We start from the raw sequence: 9,896 nt of genomic DNA on the forward strand, positions 1-9,896 counted from the left end.
ACACCACTGCCTCCTCACCTGTTAATAGCTGGAAATCCCTTGTAGCCTCTACTGCATCTTGGCAATTGGCATGGAAACAATTAACAGTTATTGACAGTTATTTCTCTTAATCATTCATGTCTTTATTCAGGTATTTACACATCTCTCTTTGTTTAAATCTCCCCTCCCTCTCAGGAGTTGAAAGTGCCTGAATAGCGGGTGTGGTTAAAAATATAATGAGGTGCACAAAGTCTTGGCTTCCCTGAGGAGCAGCTGTGCAGGAGGAGGGAACACTGGGATCTGGGGCTGTTGTGGTGGCCATGGATGGCAGAGGGGCTTTAGGAAAAGGATTTTCACTGGGGAGAGAAATCCTCAGTCTCTGTGTCCAGCTCAGTGTATCTGGCGAAAAAGCAATGAGAAGGATCTTACCCCATTTTTTCTGTAATTCCTTTGAAAATTAACATTTCTGTTTTTCCAAATAGGCCTCTTTATTTTTATGTTTTCTCCCCCCTTTTTGATACTGGTGTTTAAAATAAAACCAGGAGCTCACCCTCTCACGCTCATGGTGTGGTTCCCTGTTTGCCGGCAGCTCCCAGCAAGATTTTCAGGGGAAACCACCTTTTTCTGAAGCTCTGAGCCCTTCTGGTGTGGTGGAGGCTTTCAAAGACAATGGAGGAGTCAAGACGTGAAAAGTCGGAATCCTTCTGAAAACCAGAGCTGTGTTTGAGCCACCTGAGCCCTGCTGCTGCTCTGCTCTTTCAGAGGTTGCAGAGCTTGTGAACAACACTTTTTGCAGCCCCAAGTACTTCCAAGTTGAAAACTAACCAGAGGATTTAAAAGAAGAGAGAATCCCTGTCCTTTTGGTACCTTCCTGGCTGTAAATGCACCTGAACTGTGTTTTTATGGTGTCACCAGCAGCAGCAACAGCTGCAAATGGGGGGAATCGTGAAGCGCAAAGTCTCTGGAAATCCTGTGGCTCCAGGAGCTTCCCCAGTTGTGGAGACAGGATAAATCCAGGGTGCCTTGCACTAGATGGAGCTCCAGGACAGCTGGCTCTCCTCAGTGCCCAGCTCCTGCTCCTGCCCAGCACTGGACACAGGGAGCTGCTGGACGTGACCTGCACATCAGTGACCACCCTGCCCATCCCAGCAAAACCCTCAGGATGCCTTTAGCTGATGTTGTTTGGTGCCTCCAGGCTGGCTTGGCTGCCTGCAAAACAAACAAAAAAAAAAGTCTCAAAAATGTGAAATACCAACTCCTCTTTTCCTCTTCCATCCCTTTGGTCAGCCCCATGCTTGAGGCAGGAGCATCCCATCCCATCCTCCTGGGAATGAGGACAGAGAAGTGCTAGCAGACCTTGCCCTCAGCTCTCCTGCTGCTGGCTGAATCTGGAGACATTTACTTGAGGGTAGAGACTTCTCTGCTTCTTTAAATAAAATTTGCTGGCAAATTCTTGTGGTTCAAATTTCCCTTAAATCTGGCTTAGAAGACGCCTATGGAGGTTTAATTGGAGCTAAGAGGAAGGGCTGGGTTTGGTAATTAGGGGAGAATGAATGAAAATTCAAAATTTAAAATGCAGCAGGTGAATGGTTGTGGTGGAGCTTTTCAATACTTCTGAAGTTCTTGGGCTCTCAGTGAGATCCTGCTCTCCAGGCAGGAGTGGTTTACTACAAATTCCACTTATAAATGGTACTAAAGCCTCTGTTAAGACTCCAGAATATTGACTGTGATTATTTTTGTAGCTCTTCTGAGTACAGTGCTACTGAAGGGCTCTAGAAATGGAAGCATGATATATTAGGGAAAGGTGTTGCGCTGTACAGAGGCTGCCCAGATATCTGCTGCTGGAATGGGGAATCTCTCTGGTTTAAGGAGATACTGTCTGGTATTCAGTATGGCCCCTCAGCAGGAGAGCAGGGCTGGATAAAGCAGCTTTTGTTCTCTAATTGATCAGAGACTCCCCATGGGAATTCCACAGGGAATTGTGTCTCAACCAAAGCTCTGCTTCCAGGGAAGGCTCCAAGCCCAGCTCTGGGTTATTTTTTAGATGAAACTTTGCTGATTTTGTGGCTGTTTTTGTGGGCCACTGAAAACTTTCATGGGAACTATGCCCTGGCTGAGGATGGGGGAGGAGGGAGCTGCTCTTTGGGGTGAGGGCTGGTCACCCCTGGAGCTGGCTCTGAGCAGGGGATGGTCCCTCCGGGTGATCTCCCTTTGGCTGCTGGGGAGCAAGAGACAGAGGGGTTTTTGAATTTGGACCAAAAGCTGAGTGCCTGGGCTGGGACTTTGGCTGAGGTCCTGCTGCTCAGATCCCATCCTGCTGCAGGTGGAGGTAGGGATGAGGGAGGGCTGGAGCACCTCTGATGTGTAGAGACAGACCTGGAGAGCTGGGGAGGTTCAGCCTGGAGAAGAGAAGGTTTTGGGGAGTCCTCAGAGCCACTTCCCATGCCTGAAGTGGCCTATGAAACAGAGGAAGAGAGGCTTTTCATATGGGCAGACAGTGTCAGGACAAGGGGAATGGTTCTAAACTGAAGGAGGACAAACTTAGATTGGATAATGGCAAAGAAATCTTTTACTCTGGGTGGGCAGGCCCTGGCACAGGGTGCCCAGAGCAGCTGGGGCTGCCCCTGGATCCCTGGAAGTGTCCAAGGCCAGTCTGGACAGGGCTTGGAGCAGCTGGGACAGTGGAAGGTGTCCCTGCCATGGCAGGGGTGGGACTGGGTGACCTTTAAGGTCCCTCCCAACCCAAACCAGTCTGAGATTCCAAGAGCAGTTTCTTAATTGTGAGCACATCTGCCTTTATTGAGCTTTTGCTGGGAATTAAGTGTGAAGCTTGGTTCTGTGTCCTAAATCATCCTAGGCTTCTCTAATCCCTCCCACCTTTCTCCCCCCAAATTTAGGTCTTCAGGGTCTGTTACAAAGAGCCCCCAGCTGTCTGCCCTGCCTGAGCTTTTCTGTTCATTCTCCTGCCCTCAGCTGGGAGGAGACAGCACCTTGCAAATGCCAGATGCCCAGGATTGTGCCCTTGTGCTTTCCCACAAGCACTAAAATCTCGTAAGCAACCTGCTCAGACAGGATTGCCAGCCCTGCCTCACTCACCAGAGGGGAATGGAGATTTGCATCTATTTCAGAGAGGCAGCCATGATTTTGATTCTTTTTGTGAGATTAATTGAACCATGACGAGTTTTCTGCTTCACCAGCTCCAGAGCTGTGGCTGCAGGAATTCTTCCTCCTCACCTTCTTGGAAGCAGATGGTGATTTATTCCATAGTCATGTTGGGATAATGTGTGTTTCTTTGTGTTTGGATGGTCAATAGGGAGCACTCCATCTCCACGGGATTTTAAATATCTTGGAGGACCCAAAAGCACAGAGCTGCACGTGGGGACTTTGTGTAGATTTGTGATCCTTTTTAGAGGAGCTGAGGCCATATACTAGTGACTGAAATTCAGGGGGCCATAAATAGCATATTTCCATCTGTAGCAGCTCTGACTTGGCTTGACTGTTGTTCCTGTTACTTAGAGGGAATATGAACACTTTGGGTTATTTAAACAGTCTGGAAGCTCTAAGATGGGATGGAGGAAGGAGTTCTGATAATGGAATAAACTGCCCAGAGCTTGGAAAGCAGCTGAATGTCCTCTGGAAGAAAAAGAAACAGTTATTTTTAGGCTTTTCTAGTGGTTTATTTATGGAGGGAGCTCCTGCACTCTGGAGTGGGGCTTGGTTGGTGGGAAGAGCATCTCTGCCTTCATGGGAAAGTCATGTGCCATGTTTTAATGATTTTTGGTGGCGGCTGTGGGTGAAAGTCAGGTTTTCCATAGTTCAGAGCTGGAAATCTGTTTTGTGTAGTCCCAGAGGTGGGAAAGAGATGGAAATCGTGGGGTGGGTCTAAGATAAGCCCAGCTTTAGCACTTCCTGCTCCTCAGCAAGGTCAGCTCTCTAGTTTGGGTTTTCCAGGAGTCAAATCATACATATGAATTACTTCTTGTACAAAGTTTTCGATTGTCAACAGAGTGATTTGTGAATAAATGTTTTCATTACTTGGCTGGCTCCATGGATGGATGAATAATATCCGTCAAATAAATTATTCATCCCTTTCTCTCCTTGCCATCATCAGATAAATTCCTTGTGATTTATATTTGTTCCTTATTCATCTGGCTACGAGGAGCAGACATATTAGAGATGGGTTAGGAGCTAAATCTGCTTTATGGAACCCAAGAAGGGAGCTCTGGTTGCTGTTGTTGGGGTCTGTATCCACACAAACCTCATCCCATGGAGTGCCAGTGCCCTCTGCATGCTTGGGGTGGCTCCATGGGGAGTCCCCAAGTGCTGAGCTGAGGGCAGAGCCCTCATTCCTGACAGAAATCTGTGTTTAACAGAGGGGAGGGGGGCTTTGGTCAGTCTTCAGGGCAGTTTTTGCAGCATTTTACACAGCACAGAGGCTGCAGACCTTCCATCCTTTCCCAGGCTCCCACTTTGCACCTTCCTCAGACTGCTTTTACCCCTGACAAAGCCACACCAGCCTCCTGCAGAGCACTCCAGCAGGGATGGGAGAAGATTTTCCACCGGTGCCAGAAGGGGAGTGGAGGGGAAAGGAATTAGTTTGGCTCCTCTACAGAAAGAAGCAAAGAAAAGCATCACACAGAAGCTGACTGAAGGGACAGAGATCAGCTGCTCCTGCTCAGAAGTGACCTGATTTATTAATCTGATTTTCAAGTGTTTCACTTGAAACTGTTGATTGTGCTTTTTTTGGTTTTTTTTTTAAACTGGTGTTATTCCAGTTCTGAAAAATGCATCTATGCTTATTTAGCTTTCAAATCACTGGGGAAAGCATCTTTCAATTCCCAAAAAAACCCCAAAAAAGACACAATATTCTTCAAACCATTTTCCTTCTCAAACAGTTCAGGCAGACACAAACCACAGAAGGTTTCACCTTTAAATAGTAAAAGTTGGAAATGGAAAAGGAAAAGTTACCTGGATGTGAAAAGCAGAGGTGTCATGGAGTTACTTTACCTTTAAGGGAGTTGGAGTTGCTGGGAAGTGTTTGGAGTCTTTTCTCCTGACCAATTATCGGTCATTGCTGGGAATGACAGCAGTTTAGGCCATTGAAAAGTGGGATCAACTTGTGAACCCTACCTTAAAGTGTAAAAGCAGAGCTCTCTGGGTTCTCTTTGTTTCCTGGCTGGAAGGGTGGCGGAGCTCCAGGCCTCCCGTCCCTGCCCAGGCCATGCGGCCGGGCGGGGCCGGGGCCGGGCCTGCCGCGTCTCCTGCCCGGGAGATGGGGGGCCTGGGGAAGGTTTTCCTCGGGCCCGGGCCGGGCCAGGCCGATCTCTGGCTCGGCTGCAGGTTTTGCTGTAACTAAATTCACTAGAAACTGCTGAGTGAAGAAGGAGAGAGGCTCTGGACCTGCAGCAAGCAGAGACAGCGACCACACTCTCCAGAGCAGCTATGAAGAACTTCCCATCGCAGACGGCTCCAGCTCCTGTTCGGCAGAGATCACCGAACCATCTACAAAAGCCTGGGCAAGATTTTAACTCTTTCATTACCCAGATGAGACTTGCGGATTAATCTTTTTATCCAGAGAGAGAAAAAGAGAGTGATCAACATGAAAAGAGACTTTATAAACTACCAGTGACAGGAAAGAAAAGAAGCTTCAAGGAAGGTAGAGAATTAAGAAGATGCTTTAATTAAGCTGAAATATCTCCCTGTTAAAACTATGGAGATGGACAATGAAGTCCTGAAAAGAACTCCTTTAATTCATGATATAGGATCTAGAGAGGAATAGTGTTCAAAGTGTAAATTTGAGTAAAGAGTAATTATAGTATAGTGAAGTACTGGGAGATTAAAAGCCTTGAGAGGCCATGAGAAAACTGTTGAGAGATTTGAAGCCCTGAGAGGCCATGAGAAAACTGTTTTCTGGTGAAGCTCACAGAAACAGATGAAGAAGACTTTTTTTTTCTTTTTTTGCCTTTGAATAACTTATCCTTAAAAATGCTATCTCTAGACGCATAGCCCATACACACCTCAGAGTGATGTGAGAATGGGAGGAGTGAACTCTAATAATAGCATCTCTGGACAGCTAACATTAGGGCAATAGAAAACTATAACAAAAATAGTTTTCTTGTGAGAAACTCCATAAATTAACAGGAAGAAACTTCTGTTTCTCTATAAAGATTGGTAAAAAGACTAGCAAGAATTGGGACTGTTTTAACCATCAGAGTTCCAGAGTTTTTGTCTCTGTTGTCATGTGAACAAGGGAATAGTGGGTAGATAGGGGATGGAAAGGTTTTTCTGGAAGTTTATTCTGGTGTTCTTATTATTGTGGTTTGTCAATAAACTTTCTTTTTTTTTTCCCCCTTTTAAGTTGTATGCCTGTTTTGCTCTTATTCTAATCCATATCTCACAGCAAGAAGTAAGTAATTTTCTTAGTTAGTGGTTTAAAACCACGACAAGAGGTAAGAACAGATCTTATTTGGAGCTTTAACTCGAGGATGCTGTGTCAGACCTGGCTGATCCCTGTGAGGATCCCTTTCCTGGAACACCAGGAAAGCTTTGATTTTTCATTCCCAGTATCAAATCCAAACACAAGCACTGGGATGCAGCTGAAGAGAAGGAATGACAATGGAGGGAAAAGCCCTGTGGCTCAGAGGATGAGGAAGGAGCATCCTCTGCAGGGAGGGAGGAGGAAGGAAAGTGGCTCAGGGGTTTCTCCCAGTGCTCCCCAGCCCTTGCTGGTGTTCTCAGTGTGTTGTGCTGCAGAAATGAGCCCAGAGATGCTCTGGAACGATCCCATCCCTCCCAGAACACCTCACAGCGATGCCCCACACACATTTTGTGTCTGTTATATGCAGGATCCACTTAAATGATCCACTCAGCTGCTGCAATCCATGTGTTCCCTAAAGAAAGCAAATCCCAAAGAAAGAGAATACAGCACCAAGCAGGGACCTTCCTGCCTGAAGGACATATTGGAGTATAATTTGTGGAGTGATTGATGTATTTTATTTTTAATAATATTTTCCCCCTCTTGTCAGCTTTCTCGTTCAGGGGACACATCAATCTTGGAGCCCTTTCCAATTGAGAGCTGTATTTCAGCAGGAATGGTTTGCCTTGCCCACCTGGCTGGGAGGGGGAAGGGGAAGGAGCAGGGTTTGCTCTGCTTGTTTTGTTTGGCTTTGGCCTTGGAATTCAGGGTGCCAGGGAATGCAGGAGTTCTCACTCAGCCTGGTGGGGATCCTGATGGCTGATCCACTAAAACTTGGTGCTGGAGAGGCTGTGAGAGACTTTGGCACAAAACTGAGCCTATTTCAGTGTCCTTTTTAAAGCTCAGCAGGTTTTGGGAGGAATCATGGGGGACAAGAGTGTCCTGAGCCTCAGTCAGATCAACCCTTGCTTGGACATCCTCAGGTTGGCTTTTATTCTTTTATTGTTTTTCTGCATTTTTCCCCTCTATCCATAGCAAAGAAAGCCCTTTGACAGCAAGAACTTGGAGTTCTGTGTAGGATGGAGGGGTGAGGAGTGTCCCAGTGGCTGCTGTGTGTCCAGGAGTGCCCATCTCACCAGCTGCAGTCATGGCAGGCCTGGCTGTGAGTGGCTGGACTTGGGGTTCTCTTTGTGCCGCCTCCCTGCTGCCCCAGATCCATTTGACAGCTGGGATTTGCTGGAGTTGAGGCACATCCCTGCTCTTCCCAGAGGCCACCGGAGCAGAGGTGTGTTGGGAGGGAGGGAAAGCACAGGTGAAACCAACACTGGTTGTGTTTGAGGTACCTGACGTGAGCACCCCTTCACAGAATCCCAGGATCACTGAGGCTGGAAAAGATCCCCAAGGTCACTGAGCCCAACCTGTGCCCAATGCCCACCTTGTCCCCAGCCCAGAGCTCTGAGTGCCACATCCAGAACTTCCTTGGACACCTCCAGGGATGGGGACTCCACCACTGCCCTGGGCAGCCCCTGCCAGTGCCTGACAATGAAGAAATCAATTTCTTCCATGAAGAAATCCTTCCAGATCTCCCCCCTGAGCCTCCCCTGGCCCAGCCTGAGGCCATTCCCTCTCCTCCTGTCGCTGTTCCCTGGGAGCAGAGCCCGACCTCCCCGGCTGTCCCCTCCTGGCAGGGATTGTGCAGAGCCAGAAGGGCCCCCTGAGCCTCCTTTGCTCCAGGCTGAGTCCCTTTCCAGCTCCCTCAGCCCCTCCTGGGGCTCCAGACCCTTCCCCAGCTCCATTCCCACCTCTGGACATTCCAGCCCCTCGGTGCCTTTCTCGTGAGGGGCCCAGAACTGGGCCCAGCTCTGGGGGTGCCCCAGCAGTGCCAGCACAGGGGACAATCACTGTCCTGCTGCTCCTGCTCACTCTGTTTTGGATACAAGCCAGGATTGTTCTCCTTGCCCACCTGGGCTCGTGTCCAGCAGCCCAGGTCCCTTCCCAGCCACTGTGCAGGGGTGGTGGCCGAGGAGCAGGGACCCTTCCTGCTGTCCCTGTCAGCGATCCCACGCGGCAGAGCCGGGCAGACACCGGTGCCACGGAGCTGTGGTGGCTCCAGGAGCTCTGCTGTGTGCCCTGGAGCCGGGCACAGCCTGGGGACACGTGCAGGGCAGCACAGCTGGCGCTGCCTCCAGAGGTGCTGCTGCCTCCTGGCTCTGCTGGGCTCCATCACATCCCGGCTGGATCCTTGGGATGGGCTCAGCACACAGAGCTGGGGCTGGGATGGCAGCTGGGAGCCTGAATCCTGTTAGATCCACAAGGAAAAGGTGAGGAGGTGTGTCCCAGCCCTGCATAACCAGGGAGGCTTTTCCTGCAGGTCCTGCAGCACTGCAGGTTAAACTCACCCTGCTCAGAACCTGCCTGTGCACAGGAATGTGTACAGTAATTGCCATTGCTGTAACAAATCAACTTGTTCTGCAGAGCTGAATTGTTGTTGTTGTTGTTGTTGTTGTTGTTGTTGTTGTTTTTGGGTGAGGGGTTTTTGTTTGGTTGGGTTTTTTTTAGGTGGGGAATATTGAGTTCTCATCATTTTCAGTGTTTGTCCAAAACCATGGAAAATTCCATCCTCCCATGAAGTTGTGAGAGCACAGCACTCTGGCTTGTCCAGTATTTCCTAGAGCTGTCCTGGATTTTAGCAGGAGAGCTGCATCCTGCAGGCATTCCCTGCACTGAGCACATCCATTGTGATACCCTTGGGATATGTGATACACCCATTGTGTGGCCCTTGGGATACAGAGGTGGCACTGGGAAAATCACCATCTGCTCAGGGCTGCCTGCAGCCTTAGCCTGTGGCAGGGGTTTACTGGGATACATTTGATGCAAATCCCACTGCTCACCTCAAGTTAAGCAGCAGGCAGTTGCACTGCTGCATCTCCTGCACGTGTTTCAATGAGTCCTGTGGATGCAGGCTGGGAAGTGGGAGGATGGAGACTGCTAGGGCAGGTGTTCCATGTGTCCCTGCTGATGGAGAGGTGCAGATCTCTGTCCCCCAGAGAGCTGTGAGAGGGGCAGGGGTTGGTGTCTCTGGCAGAAGCAGGATTTTCCAGCCTGTTGCTTCCAGAGTCTCTTCACCTGCGAGTGCTTTGCAGGAATGTCACATCCCCTGTGTCAGAGCAAAGGGCATGATTGATATATTCCCTCTCCTGAAAGGGCAGCTGGTGTCTGGATGGGCTGGCTGGCCCTGGAAAGGTGACCTGGGGGCACTCAGACCTCCTGCTGCTGGCCCAGGCTGTAGGAATTGCCTTTGCACAGCTCTGGGTATGTGTGCAGGTCCTTAAACCAACAGATTGTTATTCCACCAGTCCTGTCCCCTCTCAGCAGCTCCCAGCCATCCCTTGGTGCCCTCCTGGCACGGAATTCCCCAGGGCAGCATGGATCTGGGGACAGCATGGATCTGGGGACAGCATGGATCTGGGGACAGCGTGGATCTGGGGACAGCATGGATCTG

The sequence above is a fragment of the Cyanistes caeruleus genome, chromosome 16 (genome assembly GCF_971803275.1).
Source record: "Cyanistes caeruleus chromosome 16, bCyaCae1.hap1.1, whole genome shotgun sequence".
Classification (NCBI taxonomy): domain Eukaryota; kingdom Metazoa; phylum Chordata; class Aves; order Passeriformes; family Paridae; genus Cyanistes; species Cyanistes caeruleus.